At 44.9% G+C, this 12,538-nt stretch overlaps 1 long non-coding RNA gene across 2 annotated transcripts in view; it reads left to right on the forward strand.

Moving 5' to 3' along the window:
• The first annotated feature begins 1,131 nt into the window (after positions 1-1,131).
• Positions 1,132-12,538, forward strand: part of LOC125758709 (uncharacterized) — a 12,275-nt gene continuing 868 nt past the window's right edge. Inside the window, exons 1-3 of one of the 2 annotated variants that reach the window (XR_007416338.1) lie at positions 1,132-1,561; positions 1,627-1,677; positions 5,868-5,946. This is a non-coding gene — a long non-coding RNA (uncharacterized LOC125758709). Of the gene's footprint in view, positions 1,562-1,626; positions 1,678-5,867; positions 5,947-12,538 lie in introns of those variants that run through there. The other variant, XR_007416339.1, reaches the window with a different exon arrangement.

Genomic DNA, 12,538 nt, shown 5'->3' on the forward strand with positions numbered 1-12,538 from the left:
TGCTGTGACTGTACTGCGCTTTCCGCGCAGGTCTGGCGTTGTTTTGCCATGGCATTCAGAGCGCAAAATTATACCACACCACATCTGCCGGCCTGGCACCCACTTCAGATCAAGGACCCCCCCCCCCCCCGCCTGTCCTCTCCCCGAAAAAATTCCTGCATGTATCTGCATGTCTCTGTACCTCAAAATAAACTCTTAAATTAGATACCATAGATTATGTCTGCTGTGCTTTCTTCGCCGCTAAAATTCCAAGTAGGAATTTCAGTCTTCATAAGTAAAAATTGCGTATGGTTTTGTGTGGCAAAGACGAGTGCGTGTGCATATGTGCTCTTATCACAGTTTACTCCTTTATCAGCAGAAAAGTTCACAGTTAGTTTAGCTAATGATGGTATTCTGGATCCATGCGTAGAGCGGCACAAGAAACAAAGTAATTCAGCAGACCCTAGAAGCGAAGTCGCACTTAAAGGGACACTAAAGAGAAACAATGAAGATGTTTAGATTTATAAATTGTACTCTAAGAAATCTAATGCCTCTAGTTTCACCATCATAGGTTCATTAATACAGGAGAAGACCAAGTTCAAAGTTTCATTTTTAAATGTCGCGCCGAAATCTCCGTGCGTGACGTCACGGATTTCAAAGTGTAATTATCGTACTTTGACGCCATTGGCTCAACATAATTTCCTAAAACTTGGTATGTTAAGTCTATGGTCCCCCTCAGAGGACAATGTACTTCATTTTTAGCAATCAGGAACAACGTAGGCCCTACACTCTTATTCAAGTACCGTATAACGTCCGGCACATAAACGGCCCATTTTTATTCCACCACAACGTACTGCATATAAGCGGCCCTTCAATCGCCATTAAGCGTGACAAATTCTGCGGTGACGGATTGGGCCCGCTATATGCGGCCGCGAGCGGTCGCAACGCTTATATGGAGCCCGAGGCGGAAATGGCTCGAGCGGACGCAACGCTTATATGGGGCCCGACGCGAAAGGCGGACGCAACGCTTATATACAGAGCCCCGCCTCCCTGACCTTCGCCACCTTCGCCTGTGTGAAAAGCCACAAATACGTTTTATTTTTAATAAAAATTATGGCCTGTAGCATATCACGACACTGCTGCCACCTACATTCTTTTTGGTTTAGACTGTAAGCTAACAGTTGCAACAGGTCTCGTACTGCCGGAGCACCACCAGCTTCCCGTGAACACATGTGTGCCGCGCTTACATGTTTATCGTGTATTGTGTGCGTTTATTGCGTGCTTATCGTACGCGACATTCGTCGACTGGGCATTTTCCGCGTGTTGGGGCGTTCTCCTGCCTTGATCCAGTGGCGGATGATGGTCGTTGTTCGTTGCCACTCAACACAGCCTCACGGGACGCACAGCTTTGTGTCCGCGCTCAAAAGTGCTTTCTTGCTTCGTTCATCGATTACTCACGTTGATCGAGTGATCGAGTGTACTTCCGAAGACAATCCGCGTCCGAGTGTTTTGACAAGCGGCGACCGCGGTTCCACAGGAGCGGAAGCTTGAACCTTTTGACGAGCGACTGTGCCAAACTTGGGTAAGTTGAAGAAGGTCGCTGAACTACGTAACTATGTTACTTCATTGCATGGAAACTGTTTGCAGGAACCGTCGTGTTGGCACAGCGAGGATGATCAACAGATACCCGATAGGCTGGTATGTTTTGTGCTTTGGGTGCTCTTATATACACCACCATAAATGACATGTTTGAAGGATGCGCATTGCGCTACGCAATCTTATGCTTCGATCATGCAGGCCTCGTGTCGTTGTGCTGTTATTCCTTGACTGTTTACTGTACGAGATCATCGCTTGAGAGTGTTTCTAGAATCCCTTGTCGCCGTTAGAAAGTGTGTGCTTTTAAACACATGGGGTCGTCCCATAATGTTTTCACTGTGGTGATGCGAGAGAGTTCACCAAACTCGGCAATAACATGCAAAATTATCACAAGACTGGGGACGTGATACAGGGGCGTAGCCAAGGGGGGTGTTGGAGGGGGTTCAACCCCCCCCCCCCCCGAAAAAAATTTCTGGCTACGCCCCTGACGTGATAGCAAAACACACAGCCCTGACACGCGCACACGATGATGGATATGTTTTCGTGGTTGCGTCCCCGAGCTTTTCGCCAGAAATCCATGCAGTTGTTTTGTGGTTAGGATTTTAACCTAGATGCCTCATAAATGTTTTAAAGGAGCTCACTCGAAGTAATGTATTTGAGTGAATTACGTTACGTACTGGTACTAAGTGCACACTCCAACAAATGCGTACTTAATGTGAAGAAGCACATGTTTATATCAAATAGTGTTAGTAGACGAATATGTCAATTCAATTAGGTTAATTAAGCTAACACATGCTACTCTTCGTTTCAATATTGTGTGTTTGAGAAAATATGCGTGAGCTCGTGTTCTGCCATTATATATTTTTTCTTAGCATCTTTAAGCACACGAGGTTCTCTATCACAAATAACTTAGATTGTGCTCATGTTGTGAGAATGTTGCTTTATTGTGTGGTGCTTTAAGTTATTGTATTTTCACGCTTTTTTTTACTCAGCATAGTACCAATATTGCTCTCTTACTTAAATGCATAACCAAGGTTTAGTATGCAGTGATTTAGGGTTTATTGAGCTTTGTAAGGTCATAAATTAAAATAAAAAGATCTCAATTCTCATATATGTTTCCAGAAGTTCACAGAAAGTTGGAAAATATTATCGGTTTTGTGAAGGCCTTACATAACTTAAAATGAAATCAAATTGACAGCTCAACTCTACAAGACAAACTACACGGGAATTCGCTTTAGAGAACCAAAAGTTTGTTCCCTGAATGGCTTACATTCATGATGCAATACAATATGCATGGCTCATTCCCACCTCACACCAAGTGCACATGGACCACGCACACTCTTTCATTTTTTTTATATTTTGATAAAAGTGTGCATATCGTTATTTTCATGTGGATCGCCCATAGGGCTATGTGCATATTTCGGGTATTCCTTACAGTCTTGGGCAATAACTAGTTACTAGTAACGCGTTACCGGTAACTAGTTACTTTTTTCGGTAACTTGTAACTGTAACTAGTTACTTTTAATTTATAGGAATTTGTAACGGTAACACTGTTACTTTTTTACAGAGTAACTGTAATGGGAAATGCCGTTACAGTTACTTTCCCATATCCTCTCCACCTTTCATCTTTCCACAGCACGGCTCCCCTACCAATTTAGGGGTGGAGGTCGCTTAGAGTATTATCTACCCTGCAGAAGACCGAGGTCAGCAGTCAGTCTTTAACACAACTTAAGTTTACTTGTAAACTACATGTCGTAAGTCAATCATGTTGGAACTGAACAACTTGCTAAATTCAAGTAGTTTTTTTTTTCCGGCGTATATATATCCTTTTTGTCACTTGAGCTTCTAGCTCGGTTCTTGGTGTACCGGTGGAACATCACGACGCCAAGTTTATATTCTCCTTCGTCCGAGGCTGCGCAATAATCGTGTTTGACTGACGGCTAGAAAGCAGCAGAGCGCGAAACGGTTGAGAGGCACAAATACTGTGAACTAAGTAATTTTTCAAAACCTCTTTGAAACTAATTGTAAAAGGTTTACTCCAACTTAATACAACAATTATTAACAAAATCACATGGACGTTTTGCCTCCTATGCATGTGACATCCTCAGTATACACTGGCAACAAGAAAAAGAAAAGGAAAGAAAGAAAAAAATTTGCGGAGATCGACCAGTGTCCCATACGTCCGTGTAAACCAGTAGGGGAATGTGGTTGTTGCATGTTATAGTCGGATACAACTTTAGAAGTCAGTGGCATTTTCTCCTCAAAGGCAGATGAACACAAGCCTGCACCAATGGGCGCGCACTCGGGACGGACATCATGAGCGGGATGGCGGTGGCTTCGCCTTTGGAGAACATCGGTGCTTGCATGAGCGGGACTATTTCTTTTCTTTAGTCTCTCCTGACTTCTTAAGTTGTATCCGACTATAGTTACTATATATGCTACGACATGGCTCCTAAAGGTGCCATATACAGTAACTATATTGCAAGCCGACGCGTCGCGGCGAATGAACCGCGATTCCAGGAGTTCCTTCCCCTCACCTTCGTTCACGAGCCAGCGTCGTCACAGTGTTTACGTCAAAGCTATGCCCTGTTCTCCGGAAGTGCTAAACAAGCTCCATCTTAGAATGCGTTGCATGAGTTGCTTTAACAACATCCCGTTTGCCTTCTTTAAGCCTCGTTGATTCTTTCCTTCCCGTTTCGCCGATGCAAGTCGCGTCGCAATGCCCGCATCGGGCTTGTATATCACCCTACTCTGATCGTCTGCAGGTGTGCAATCTTTGGGTTTCGCGAACACATGCCCCAGAGTATAACGGGACTTAGAAACGGTTTGTATGCCCAGCGGACACAAAGCTAACCGAACAGGGTATGATACACCTTGAACATATATATGAAACAGACACAATGGACGTCGTCTTCATTCGTCACACACTCTCCGTTGCTATTTGCATGCGCTTCTGGGTGTCGTTAATAAACATCCTATGATACTGCTGTCGTTCTAGTGCATCAACCACATTTTCCATTTTGAGTATCAGAGGACATTTGTTATTATTATTTGCAAATAAATTCCCTTTTTCACCAACGGTGCATGAACAACAAAATTGATGCAACAAAATGAGGTGTACACAACAAATGCTTGTGTTTGGCCCCCTGTTAGGTTTACTTCGTCTAGGGTTTTACCACGTGCAATTTTAACTGCCCGCATGCCTTCATACATATTTAATAAATGAATTCTATCGCTTGGTTTGTAATCTATTATTTATTTTATACAGTAACGGAAAAGTAGCGACGTTACTTCGTCACAGTAACTGCAACAAAGTAACGACGTTACTTGTCACAGTAAGTGTGACTGTAACAGGTTACTTTTGGAAACTCTGTAACTGTAACTGTAACAGTTACTTTAACAGAGCCAATGACTTGACCCATCAAGCACGTGTTTTTCAGACACCCCTCTCAATATCACTTAAATTCCACATGTGGGCTTTTAAAAGTACGCCGCCCGCTTTCCCCGCCTGTAGTTGCCTTACCCACCATCTTCTGCAGCCCTTTGTGAGGGCTAGACGTGCCGCCCTTCTGCAGCCTTTCCAAGTGGCTTTCATACTCCACTCTTTTTTTTTTGCCTTTGACGGCTCTCGCTCAGTAGACCCCCCCCCCCCCCTTTTCCATTTTTTTTTCTTTTTTTCTCTCCTTTTTCTTGCTTTTTTTTTTCCCTTCTTTGCAGCTCCCCTTACTTCTGAGATGAGAGGCCTGAGCGCCGTTGCAAACTTTCTTGAAATGATGTGGCAAGGGCTACACTCCTCTCTCTAGTTTTCTCTTTCCAGGCAGCAATTACCAACAGCGACAAGCACCACCGCTAGACATGACGTCAACACTAACCCTTTAAAACTAACACGCCAAGGATGACAAGGTGCCTTCGATAAAGATAGGTCCCCCTATGGAAACGTCGGCCAGCCTGTCTGAGGCACTTTCTCCTGTTTGAAACCTATCCCACTTTTTTGGCTTAGGTAACTGTAACACTGTTACATTTTACTGGTAACGTGCCCATGACTGATTGCTTACTGTGTACATGTGTGAATGTTGAACATGCAATGGCACTCTTTCAATAGTCTGCAAGTGGCTGGTCCACTAATACCTGTTCTTATTGCACCCTGATCCCTTCATTCAAGGATCAATCTCTTTAATATATGAATATAGACTTGCCTGAGGACATGTTTGGTACTCACTATCTGTGTGTGGTTGGGTTTGTCTTGAGTGAAAATCAACATTTCCTTGTGGTATCTATTATGCATGTATCAGCGATGAGAGCTGTTCATGGCACCGACACAGAGGACAGATTGCAGTACAAGATAGGAGCATACTTCCTGCAAGCCCGGGCAAGCCATAATGAGTGGTAGGCATTTCTTTTCATCACTAGATTGCGACAGTTTGGACACATAGCACCTATAGACCTTATGCAAAATCTGCTGCCATCTAGCGGCCGCTGTGTGCATTTCCGCCATGTTGAAGGCTAAGCGCGCTCCGCATGTAGACAAGGAGCGTACATATCAACGTGTGGCGGCTGATAAGAACGAAAATGCCAACATATTTTCGAGTGCTGTGTTGCTGAGATTGAGGAAATTGGGATGCTGAAAGAAGGTTTGCAGGAACCAAGCCTCCATGTTAGTACATTTCCTCGTGGCCGACGAGAATCAGCAGATCGTTCCGTTGCTTCGGTTACTGCTTACGACTAACGCCGTGTTTCCGTTCGCCGTTAATATATGTGGTATGTGACAGCATCGGCACTCATCAGAGAACACTCTTTCATGTCATGCCAGAACAAGAAAGTTTTCGCACCGTGTGCTTGCTGCAGGCACAAACCCGCTTCGTGTACGAGCTTCAAAGCTGCATCGCGGCTACTCGCGCATGCCTGCGCTGCTGTTGATATTAGCTTGTTTATTAAATTGCGATAACAATTACATGTTAGACAGATTGCTCGTGCGCGTCATTGATTTGCAGCGGACGGACCGATTGTGCTGGAGCGTGTTGTTTGTAGTTTGTTTTCGATGGTGGAGTTTAACAAGGTAGCGTCTGGTGGGATGCTTTGCGTGCGTATTTCTTCACTATGCGTATTTTTCAAGCATTTCATGTGGTATCACTGCCAGGTTCAGACGGGTTGCCCGGATGTCCTGACCGCCCCCACCCCTTACTTTTTTTTGTTTAACTTATACCCCAGGAAGAGCAAATCAGGTTCTCCCAAAAGCTGATCCCCCCTTCGGAAAAATCCTCTGTACACTCCAGTTTGCTATGAAATGTTAACAGGTGCTTCAAGTGCGTGGTACTTTTCTTATGAAACTAAATAAAATGCTGTTCCGGGAAATGTGCTACATTCTACCGTGGGTGCGCTACCGCTGGTTACGCGCTGAGGCGGTTTCAGTCGGCGAAGCAAAACTGCCTTGCCGCAACGGGTTTAAATTGTAAAGCACCAGTAGGCCCCTAAAGCGACAATGTGAACACGAATATTCTTGGCGTTTCCTGTTATATAGGATCACATATCGGAAGGATATTCAATAAAATACCAGCTGATCGGCATCTACTTCTAGGAGACACTACACTTTTCATGTTCACTTTCCACGTGCATGAGATGCGCAATTTTCTGCATTTTAATCGCACGGTAATTCTGTACATAACATAGGTCGGATGACTACAACAGCGAAATAATATTATTTCAAAGATAAAGAGGACAACGTTTTATTTAAAATTAGATGGACACTACGTCGGCTCGACATAGGCTGTCCCTCATGAAATATGCTTTCAATTGGGTCAACTGCACTTTCTTACCGTCATCGCTGCGCCTAGCCGCGCTAAATAAAGCCTCTTCCCAACCATCCTACATTATACAAGCATGATATTCAGATAGCTAACAACGCTTTATTCGCTACACTGAAAACAGACAGGCCAATTTGTAACCTAGCGCAGAGCTTCATTATCGACGACGACAGGCCTGCACGTGACTCGCAGTGTCAAACTTGTACCTTCTTCTCGCTGTGAGGCGGTTCTTTACACGTAATAACCATCAACGTAAAAACTAGGAAATGCCGGTAACGTGTACAGGCTTGCCTGACATTTTTATGCCCTGATTGCCGACTACCAAAGCGGATACAAGCAAGAAGTGATAGCGGCGACAGCAATAGAATTCGGGCACAAGCCTCCAACATGGTGCCGAATCGTTAGCTTCGTCAAACCTCCAACAGATGGCAGCAATTTTGCATAAGGTCTATTGATATACAGCATATACTGGCCTTTAGCTTAGGAGTGAGAAACGTACCTTCTGCACTTCAGTGCAATGCATATTATTTAGTTTGCATTCCTTGAACATGGAACGTCGAATAGTTTGTATTGTTGAGCTTGTAATCTTTGAACATGGGATGTCGCTAGAGCCAACGTTTTGAAACTTGGAGTTGTCTTCATAAAGGGAGCAACTGTTAATTCTTGATGTTGCCATCTTGATGAAGGCAAGTCTACTCGTACAAGAGTTGGCTGCAGTGACATACCGTTTGAAGATTTTTTTCGTCTCTTCAAGCCTCCTCCATCTTCCATCGAACATCTGTGTTGTTTGTGCTGCCATGAAACTGTGGTGCAGCTGCCATGAAAAAAAAAATTGGGCGTGCGCAGGCACAGCTCCATCGAAGAAAAATAATTATTTCTTTGTTAAAGATAGTGAAGGCACACTAATGCAATCTCAGCCAAGATTATTAATAGTTGCTGACTCAATTTTAATGTAGTAGTTTCGTTGCTGTGCATACGCACGATGAAACTCTCATCAAAAAGTGGGAAGCAACCACACATGCTCCAGTGTTCAGCTAACCAGTCATCACTGCCTTTCTTTATGTTTCAGTCTTCCCTGAGCCTTCTTTGATACACTGCCCCATTTGCTCCACATAATGCTTATCCCATCATCTGATAAACGATGCCTTCCTTACAGAGCACATAATGTGTCCTGTGATTCCTATTGCAGCCAAGTGAGTGTCTGGGTTGCAACCTTTTCATAGTTTAGCACGCTTATTTGAGGCCGTGAACACTATGCTGATGATTGCCGAGCACCAACCGTTCTTATATTGTCGGATATCCCGTGCAGGTATGACATAGTGGCAAACATATTTTGGCCATCACGATTAGCCATTTCTTTGGCCTGGCAGCTGGAAGGTGTTTGTTTAGTAGGGCTTCTGCAGCCAATACAGCAAGGGGAGCAGGATATCCTGCTTGCATCCAGCGAGTTCTTGAAATCAAGCCTCGTCCACAAGAAATAGGAACATGATTATTTAGTACAATATGCAAGCACATAAGTTTTAAATGTTTTAGATATGAGGATGACTGCGTCTTTCTTTATTAAATACCACAAAGGTTCTTTCGAATCTGAAGCCACTAACATATTAACACTGGCACATGATTACTAACACCCACTGGTGCTTACCCACGAGCATCCGGGCAAGGATTGTACCATATCAGGTTCCTGAATGTACAATTTCATTTGCATAAAAAGTGCATGAGCTAGTTATACGAACTGATGGGATACAAGCCATTGCTGCCTCTTAGTTTCTCCCACTCAATAATGGTAGAAAGGTGCATTGTCTGACACTGCTTGGACAGTGGCGTAGCGAGGGGGTAGCAGACCGGGCCCATGCCCCCACTCGCCCTCTTCCCCGAATGAATTTCTGCCTATGCCACTGTGGCTCGCTAACGCAGTAAAATTTCTGTTCCTATTACTTGTGGACAAGCCTTAATTTCCAAAGAACTCCCCTGACACAAGCAGGATATCCTGTTCACCTTGCTGTATCGTTTGCATATGCCCTACCCAGAAAACCACCTTCCAGTTGCCAAGCCAAAAAAAAAAAAAAAGCCAAATCTTGATGGCCGAAAAATGTTTGCCACGATGCCATATCTGCACGGAATATTCAACAATGTAAAAACGGTTGGTGCTCGGAATCATCAGCATAATGTTCATGGCCTCAAATAAGCATGTTAAACTATGGAAAGCAGCAACCCAGATACTCAGAGGAGAGGCTTGGCTGCAATAAGAATCACAGGACACGTTACGTGCCCTGCATATAAGGTACCGTTTATCAGATACTCCTATCATGGGGTAAGCATTATAGAGGGCAAATGGGGCAACATCTCAAGGAAAGATTCAGGGAACATTGCAACAATGTAAAGAAACGCAGCGATTGCCTGTTTGCCAAACAGTAAAGAAACTATACTACATTGATTATTGAGTCAGCAAGTATTCATAATCTTGGCCGAGATTGCGTTAGTGTGTCATTACACTACTTGTCAAAGAAATAACTATTTTTCCTGGACGCAGCTGTGCCTGCGCATGTTGAAGTTTTTCTTTTAAATTATAAATATGTGTGTCTGAGTCCAAAAAAACACTTAAAAGATAGCGCCTATCTGTGTCCCTTCTTGTCCTGTCTTCACTACTCTCTGCAATAAACGTAATGGTTAAAAGGGAGCCGTTCGGCGACCTAACAGCTTGTCACTATTAGTGGGTTAGTAGGCCTTGAGGCGCTCCACGTTGACTATGTCGCGCCCTCGACGGCGCATGTCCAAAGCTGGTTCGATGGGTTCGATCAGGTAGTTGACCGGTGATGTGCGCTCGATGACCCGGTAGGGGCCTTCGTATTTCGGCAGTAGTTTTGAAGAGAGGCCAGTTGCAGTGGTAGGGACCGAGAGCCATACGAGCGCTCCGGCGACTAACGTGGACTCAGAAGTGGTGGTGCCACTGCGAAGGCTCTTCTGCCGCTCTTGTTCGTGCGTTGTAAAGGTCTTTGCAAGCTTGCGACACTCTTCAGCAAGCCTGGCTGTGTCAGAAATAGGCGCACACTCAGATGGATCCGGCTTGTAGGGTAGTATCGTGTCAATGGTGTGCGACGGGTGCCTTCCGTACAACAGGAAGAAGGGTGAAAAACCAGTAGTGTTCTGAGGGGCGGTATTATAGGCGTAGGTGACGAAGGGCAGAATGGCATCCCAATTTGTGTGATCGGCGGCGACATACATTGAGAGCATGTCGCCGAGCGTGTGGTTAAAGTGTTCGGTTAGGCCATTCGTCTGCGGGTTGTAAGCAGTAGTTTTGCGGTGAACAGCATGGCACTCTTTGAGAATGGCTTCGACGACTTCCGACAAGAAGACACGGCCTCGATCGCTGAGAAGCTTCTAGGGTGGACCGTGACGCAGCATGAATCGGTGTAGCAGGAAGGAGGCAACATCGCACGCTGTAGCCGCTGTGAGGGCAGCGGTTTCGGCAGATCGCGTTAGATGGTCAACGGCGATGATGGCCCAACGGTTACCAGCCGAGGTCAGAGGAAGTGGTCCATACAAATCGATGCCACGCGCCCAAACGGATGGTTAGGGCAAGGTAATGGTTGTAGACCGACTGGTGACACGTGCGTTGAAGGTTTTCGGTGTTGGCAATCGAGGCAGGAGCGGACGAACTTCTGCACGTAACGGTACATCCCTCTACCAGAAGTATCGTTGTCGAATGCGGTGGTAAGTTTTGGATACCCCAGAGTGCGCGCATTGCGGATCAGAGTGGAAGGACTCGCATATTTCAGCACGCAGACTTCGGGGTATCACAAGTAGCCACTGGCGGCCGTTGGCGTTGTAATTGCGTCGGTGCAGTAGGTTGTCACGAATGGCGAAATTGTGGGCTTGACGACGCAACGGGCGAGTGGTTGGTGTTGCCGGACGGATCAGTGAGCAAGTCTATCAGCGAGGTGATCCATTTATCCTTGCGCTGCTCGGTAGTGATGGTGTGAACGTCGATGGAAGAAACAGCAATTTGAGATACTGAGGCAGGAGGCATTGGCGTCAGGCAAGGGGGAGCTCCAGAGGGCGTCGGCATCAGCATGCTGGCGTCCGTTGCGGTACAGCACGCGGATGTCGTAGTCTTGCAGGCAAAGTGCCCAGCGGCGAGACGGCCCGAGGGATCCTTCAATGATGACAGCCAGCATAGTGCATGATGATCGGTGACGACATCAAATGGGCGACCATACAAATAATACATGAAAATTTACTACTTTGAAATACAAATGCAGAGGTTCATTATTCACATAAAGGCCTATTCATACAGCAAATATGAACAAACTAAGATGTTCACAAGAAGTAACCATAGCGTCCCAAATTTGACTAATTTTCACTAACGCAGCGTTTGTCGTGAATTTTTTAAAATGCATAATTTGCTCAGAATTCCATCAAATTATAAGAGCTATTTCTTCTTCACTTCTACTTATGCTAAATAGAAAGATATTTGTAATGTATAGCTTCAGTAGCTGCCAGCATGGTTGCGAATTTACGAAAACGCACTCTTCGTAAGATGGTCGTCGTCAACCGGCGACGCTCGTCGAATTTTCTGTGTTGAAAAAAATTTTTATGTGAAAACAAATTGCGATTTCGTGCTGTGCAGTCATATGTGCACAACATACAAAATTATCAGGAAAATCGGAAACATCAAGTATACACCTTTTTTTTTATCTTTCGTGGAATCGACCATTGTAAATGATGTTATCTCTGTGAAAACACTTGGGTTCAGGTGATATCTTAAGTATCTGCGTGATTTCTAGAAAAGTTAGTCGTGAGTTCAGCACTGCTATGTGCTCTTTTCTTGAGTAGCTGTGCTATCCTGTCAAGATGTTTAACAAGTAAACCGCACTTGAATGTGGATTCTTCTTTGTGGCAAAAGGCGCAGACAACGGGACGAAGAACATACCAGGGCACAGAGCTGACTATCAACTGATTTCCTTATTGGAAAGTCTGAGAATCTGTAGGCAGGCGAGCAAAAATCGAAAAATGGCACAAATGCTATCAAGACCTCGGCCGCCCGGCTTTTTTTTGGATAGGGTTTACAAGATGCGGCAGAAGCCGAGACGATTTCATTAAAACATAAACACAAGCAAAAATGTGCAAAAAAGAACCATTGTGACAATGGTACTTTCCTA

This window comes from Rhipicephalus sanguineus, chromosome 5 (genome assembly GCF_013339695.2).
Source record: "Rhipicephalus sanguineus isolate Rsan-2018 chromosome 5, BIME_Rsan_1.4, whole genome shotgun sequence".
Lineage (NCBI taxonomy): Eukaryota > Metazoa > Arthropoda > Arachnida > Ixodida > Ixodidae > Rhipicephalus > Rhipicephalus sanguineus.